This window comes from Bubalus kerabau, unplaced genomic scaffold (genome assembly GCF_029407905.1).
Source record: "Bubalus kerabau isolate K-KA32 ecotype Philippines breed swamp buffalo unplaced genomic scaffold, PCC_UOA_SB_1v2 scaffold_26, whole genome shotgun sequence".
In the NCBI taxonomy this organism is placed as follows: domain Eukaryota; kingdom Metazoa; phylum Chordata; class Mammalia; order Artiodactyla; family Bovidae; genus Bubalus; species Bubalus kerabau.
Genome location: NW_026577880.1, coordinates 4,496,656 through 4,503,604, shown reverse-complemented (window position 1 = coordinate 4,503,604; position 6,949 = coordinate 4,496,656).

Genomic DNA, 6,949 nt, shown 5'->3' with positions numbered 1-6,949 from the left:
CTTCCTTTTCTAGTTGCTTTAGGTGTAGAGTTAGTTTATTTATTTGACTTTTTTCTTGTTTCTTGAGGTGTGCCTGTATTGCTATGAACTTTCCCCTTAGGACTGCTTTTACCGTGTCCCACAAGTTTTGGGTTGTTCTGTTTTCATTTTCATCCGTTTCTATGCAAATTTTGATTTCTTTTTTGATTTCTTCTGTGATTTGTTGGTTATTCAGCAGCGTGTTGTTCAGCCTCCATATGTTGGAATTTTTAATAGTTTTTCTCCTGTAATTGAGATCTAATCTTACTGCATTGTGGTCAGAAAAGATGCTTGGAATGATTTCTATTTTTTTGAATTTACCAAGGCTAGCTTTATGGCCCAGGATGTGATCTATCCTGGAGAAGGTTCCATGTGCACTTTAGAAAAAGTTGAAATTCATTGTTTTGGGATGAATTGTCCTATAGATATCAATTAGGTCTAACTGGTCTATTGTATCATTTAAAGTTTGTGTTTCCTTGTTAAATTTCTGTTTAGTTGATCTATCCATAGGTGTGAGTGGGGTATTAAAATCTCCAACTATTATTGTGTTAGTGTTAATTTCTCCTTTCATACTTGTTAGCATTTGTCTTACATACTGTGGTGCTCCCACGTTGGGTGCATATATATTTATAATTGTTATATCTTCTTCTTGGATTGATCCTTTGATCATTATGTAGTGACCTTCTTTGTCTCTTTTCACAGCCTTTGTTTTAAAGTCTATTTTATCTGACATGAGTATCGCTACTCCTGCTTTCTTTTGGTCCCTATTTGCATGGAAAATCTTTTTCCAGCCCTTCACTTTCAGTCTGTATGTATCCCCTGTTTTGAGGTGGGTCTCTTGTAGACAACATATGTAGGGGTCTTGTTTTTGTATCCATTCAGCCAGTCTTTGTCTTTTGGTTGGAGCATTCAACCCATTTACGTTTAAGGTAATTACTGATAAGTATGATCCCATTGCCATTTACTTTATTGTTTGGGGTTCGAATTTATACACCGTTTTTGTGTTTCCTGTTTAGTATTTGTTGGAGAGCTGGTTTGGTGGTGCAGAATTCTCTCAGCTTTTGCTTGTCTGAAAAGCTTTTGATTTCTCATTCATACTTGAATGAGATCCTTGCTGGGTACAATAATCTGGGCTGTAGGTTATTTTCTTTCATCATTTTAAGTATGTCTTGCCATTCCCTCCTTGCTTGAAGAGTTTCTATTGAAAGATCAGCTGTTATCCTTATGGCAATTCCCTTGTGTGTTATTTGTTGTTTTTCCCTTGCTGCTTTTCATATTTGTTCTTTGTGTTTGATTTTTGTTAATGTGATTAATATGTGTCTTGGGGGGTTTCGCCTTGGCTTTATCCTGTTTGGGACTGTCTGGGTTTCTTGGACTTGAGTGATTATTTCCTTCCCCATTTTAGGGAAGTTTTCAACTATTATCTCCTCAAGTATTTTCTCACGGTCTTTCTTTTTGTCTTCTTCTTCTGGGACCCCTATGATTCGAATGTTGTAGCGTTTAATATTGTCCTGGAGGTCTCTGAGATTGTGCTCATTTCTTTTAATTCGTTTTTCATTTATCCTCTCTGATTCTTTTATTTCTACCATTCTATCTTCGAATTCACTAATCCTATCTTCTGCCTCTGTTATTCTACTATTTGTTGCCTCCAGAGTGTTTTTAGTTTCATTTATTGCATTATTCATTATATATTGACTCTTTTTTTATTTCTTCTAGGTCCTTGTTAAACCTTTCTTGCATTTTCTCAATCCTTGTCTCCAGGCTATTTATCTGTGATTCCATTTTAATTTCAAGATTTTAGATCCATTTCACTATCCTTACTCGGAATTCTTTATCAGGTAGATTCCCTATCTCTTCCTCTTTTGTTTGGTTTGGTGGGCATTTATCCTGTTCCTTTATCTGCTGGGTATTCCTCTGTCTCATCTTGTTTAAATTGCTGAGTTTGGGGTGTCCTTTCTGTATTCTGGCAGTTTGTGGAGTTCTTTACTCTGGCATTTCCTCGTTGTGTGTGGGTTTGTACAGGTGTCTTGTCAAGGTTTCCTGGTTAGGGAAGCTTGTGTCCGTGTTCTGGTGGGTGGAGCTGTATTTCTTCTCTCTGGAGTGCAATGAAGTGTCCAGTAATGAGTTATGAGATGTTTGTGGCTTTGGGGTGACTTTGGGCAGCCTGTATCTTGAAGCTCAGGGCTGCGTTCCTTTGTTGCTGCAGAATTTGCTTGGTATGTCTTGCCCTGGAACTTGTTGGCCCTTGTGTGGTGCTTGATTTCAGTGTCGGTATGGAGGCATTTGATGAGCTCCTGTCAATTAATGTTCCTTGGAGTCAGGAGTTCCCTGGAGGCAGGGTTTGGACTTAAGCCTCCTGCTTCCAGTTATCTGTCTTACTTTTACAGTAGTTTCAAAACTTCTCCTTCTATACAGCACCATTGATAAAACATCTACGTTAAAGAAGAAAAGTTTCTCTACTGTGAGGGTCACTCAGAAAGGTTCACAGCGTTACATGGAGAAGAGAAGAGGGAGGAGGGAGTTAGAGGTGACCCAAATGAGATCAGGTGGAATCAATAGTGGAGAGAGTGGGCTGGCCAGTAGTCACTTCCTTATGTGCACTCCACAACTGGACCGCTCAGAGATGTTCACAGAGTTATACAGAGACAAGAAGAAGGAGGAAGGAGACAGAGGTGGCCAGAAGGATAAAAGGGGGGAATGAAAAGGAGGGAGACAGATCCAGCCAGTAATCAGTTCCCTAAGTGTTCTCCACCGTCTGGAATACACAGAAATTCACAGAGTTGGGTAGAGTAGAGAGGGGTTAGGGAGGAGACACAGGCGACCTGGTGGAGAAAAAGGAGAGTCCAAAGGGAGAGAGAGCAGTCAAGCCAGTAATCTCGCTCCCTAGTGAAAAATGGGTACTGAAGATTGGGTTCTTAAAGGTACAAAATTGGTAACAAATACATAAAAGCAAAAATTAAAAATCTAGAGTAGAGTTTGGAATTTCAAAAATACGATGTTAAAGAAAAGAAGAAGGAAAAGAAAGAGAGAAAAAACGAACAAAGAAAAACAAACATGGTCGCAAAAATTATCAAGAAAATACAGGTAGAAAATTGATAACTAATACCAAAAAGCAAAAATTAAAAATCTAGAGTAGAGTTTGGAATTTCAAAAATACAATGTTAAAAAAAAGGAAGAAGAAAACTAAAGACAAAATAAACAAACAAAAGCAAGCAATGTCGCAAAAATTATAAAGAAACTACAGGTACAAAATTGATATCAAATATCAAAAAGCATAAATTAAAAATCTAGAGTACAGTTTGGAATTTCAAAAATACAATGTTAAAGAAAAGAAGAAAAAAAAAACAAAACAAAAAAAACAAGGTCAAAAAATTATTTTATATATATATATATATAAATATATATATATGAAGTTTGCTGAAGAAGAAAAAAATAGGGTCTTTTTTTGCAAAGTAATAGGTTATAAAAGTGAAAATTAAATGAACAATAGAGGACTTAAAATTAAAAAAATTAAAAAAAGAAAGAATGATCATAAAAATATATCTAGGACTTTCTCTGGTTTTGTTGTGAGTATCGTGGGTTCGGTTCATTTTTGGCTAGTTCCTTGGTCCGACTTATATTTCTCAAGATCTATAGGCGCCTTCCTATGTAGTCCTAATAACCACAGGGTTTTAATCTATTGCCTGTAGCTTCCAAGGCGTTTCCCTCTGTTATAGCTTCTTTTGTTTGCTGGTCTCTTCAGTGTCTGGTTTACGCCCTGACACAAAGGGGACGGTGGAGGACAGTTTTTTTTTTTAGGCTCACTTGTTCAGTTGCGCTGTGGGGAGGGAGGGAGGGAGTGATGCTGCAAACAAATAACACTGGCGTGCGTTCGCAGTGCCTCAGCCACACTGGGTCTGCCCCCGCTCACGGCGCGTGTAGCCTTCCTGCCCACACTGCTCGGGCTCTAGGTTGTTCCACCGGGAACAATCCGAGGCTGGCCCTGGGCTGCATGCACCTCCCAGGTCCAAGCCGCTCAGGTTCAGGCACTCGGGTAGTCCTCAGAGGCACAGACTCAGTTCGGCCTGCGTTTTGTGCTCTTCCCAGGTCCGAGCAGCTCAGGTGATGAGGTGTTTGGCGAGCGCCAATGTTGTGACTTATCGCCTCCCCACCACTCGGTTATCTGGGTGTAAAACAGGCGCACTTTCTCAGGCAGATGTTGACCGTCCAGATCCCCAAGAAGTTTTAGTTAGCAAAGAAGCCTGCTTACAGTTTTATAGATAATGTCTCTCTGGGGCTGCAATTGCCCCCTTCCGGCTCTGGCTGCCTGTCACCGGAGGGGGAAGGTCTGCAGCCGGCTATCTCTGTTCAGTCCTTTGTTCCGTGCGTGGGCCTGGCGGTGTCTTAGGTTAGGGCTGGCTTTTTGCGTGGTAGATATCCCAGAGTCTGGTTTGCTAGCCCAAGTTATTTCGTTCAGATAGCGCTCATGGTATTCAGGTCAGATTCTTACTCTAAGCGATGCAGCCCGCGCCGCGCCTCCCTGCCCAGCCCCTGCTTGCTAATGGTGTGAGCAGGCGTCTGCACTGCTTCGCGGCTGGGGGAGTTACCGTAGGGCTTGCAATCTGCGAGTTTTAATTATTTATTTTTATCCCCCTTATGTTGCCCTTTGTGCTTCCAAAGCTTGGCAAAGATTTGGCAGTGAAAAGCTTTCCTGGTGTTTGGAAACTTTTCTCTTTTTAAGACTATCTTCCTGGGACGGAAATCCCTCCCTCCCTCTTTTGTCTCTTTTTTTGTCTTTTATACTTTTTCCTACCTACTTTCCAAGAGTTGGGTTGCTTTTCTGGGTGCCTGATGTCCTCTGGCAGCATTCATAAGTTGTATTGTGGAATTTACTCGACGTTTAAATGCTCTTTTGATGAAATTGTTTGGGGAGGAAAAGAGTTCTCCCCGTCCTACTCCTCAGCAATCTTGGCTCCTCTCTTGTGGAGTTTGGAGAGAGCACGCGGGATTGCTCTCCAGGCCATGCAGGAAAAGAAGGCCCTCATCTCGCGATGTCGGGGGAGTCTCGTGGTTTTTCTGGAGCTGCGGTGCCAGTGTGGGGTTTCTCACAAGGTACGACCGGAAGCTCAGGGAGCCTCTCGTGTGGTGTCAGGGAAGTCAAGTCTCCATACGAGTGGCGAGGGGGCCCACGTCATTGCTCTCGAGTCATGGTAGAGGAATCAGGGCTCAACACAATGAAAAAGGACGCTCGAGGTCTTTCTCGGGTTGCGGCAGGAAACCCTGGGTTCCCTCGACTTGTGCCTGTGACCTCAGGTAGCTTCTCAGGGTGCCTCTGAGAAGTCAGGGATACTATGGAGCTGGGAGAGGCCTCTCGGGACTCCACTGGGTTTGCTGCAATGGAAGAGGGCCTAATCTTGAGATCAGGAAGGAACCTCAGGGTTCCTCTCCATTTCGGACTCAGATCGCAGGGTCCTTGCAGAGTTGGGACAGGAGAGTCAGGCCTCGTCTTGTGTGGAGGAATGGAACTCCGCTTGCCTCTCAAGTTGTTCAAGGAGTGACAGGCCACTTGTCGAGCTGTGTGTGGAACCTGCGGTTTTTTTCAGACAATGCACGGCGGTGTCAGTGCCCCTTCGTGATGTGCTTTCATCCACAGGGTTGCCTTCGAAGTGGTGTGTGGGCATCAGGTTCTTATCAAGAGCGGACCAGGAAATCGGGGTCTTTTGGAATGCGGCACCACACACGAGGCTACGTCTCAAATTTCCTCATGAGACGGGCCTCATGCTGAGGTGCCCCTGGAAGGTGGGGAAAGCCTTCCAGACAAAGCAGGTTAATCGACCCTCCTGTCGCGATCAGGAGGGGAGAAGGGGCTCAGATGAAGTGGTGCCGGGAACCTCGGTGTTCCCCTTGAGTGAGACTGGTATGTCAGGGAACTTTTGGGGTCTCATGAAGCTTGCCAAATACTGTTTCAAACTTCAAGACGAAACGTGGGACTTCTCTTGAGACGCTGTGGTGGGCAAGGGCCTCATCTTGTGATGAAGGGGAAACCACGTGGTTTTTTTCGAGTTGCGATGGGATTGTTGACTTACGACGGGGAATTCAGGCTTCCTCTTCTGTTGGCCCAGGGAAGTCCATTCTTCCATTCGAGTTGCCAGAGAGAGCTGGGTGGGAATTGCTCTCGAGTCACGGCAGGTCAAAATAGACCTCATCTAGGCTTGTGTCCAGGACCTAATGTTCCTCTCCAGGGGCGATAGGGATCACGGGGATGTATTCCAGACTCACCCAGTGAGTCAGGCCTCGGCTCGAGGGGAAGCAAAGGATTCTGATATCCTCCTGGGTCACGATAGGTATCTCTTGGAGCCCACTGAGTGGCCTCCAGGGAGTCAAGCCTCCTGTGGAGTTGGAGAGAGGACTCGGGATTGCTCTCCAGGTCATACAGGAAGAGAAGGCCCTCAGCTCGCAATGACGGGGGCGTCTTGTGGGTTTTCTCGAGTTGGGGCGCAAGTATGAATTTTCTCACGAGGTACAACGGGGATCTCAGGGAGCCTCTCATGTGGCGCCAGGAAAGTCAGGTGTCTATGCGTGTGATGAGGGGGAGCCCATAAATGCTCTCGAGTCATGGTAGGGAAATCGGGACTCAAGACGCGTTGAAGAAGGAGTCTCAAGGTCTTTCTCAGGTTGTGGCAGGAAACCCTGGGTTCCCTCGACTTGTACCGGTGACCTAGGGAGCTTCTCAGGGTGCCTCTGAGAAGTCAGGCATACTGTGGACTTGGGAGGGGCTCTCGGAACTCCACTGGGTTTGGTGCAATGGCAAAGGTTCTCATCTCGAGTTGAGGCAGGAACCTAAGGGTTCCTCTCCATTTAAAACTCCGACCACAGGGTCCCTGAAGAATTGGGACAGGAGAGTCAGGCCTCGTCTTGTGTGGACGAATGGAACTCCACTTGCCTCTCGAGT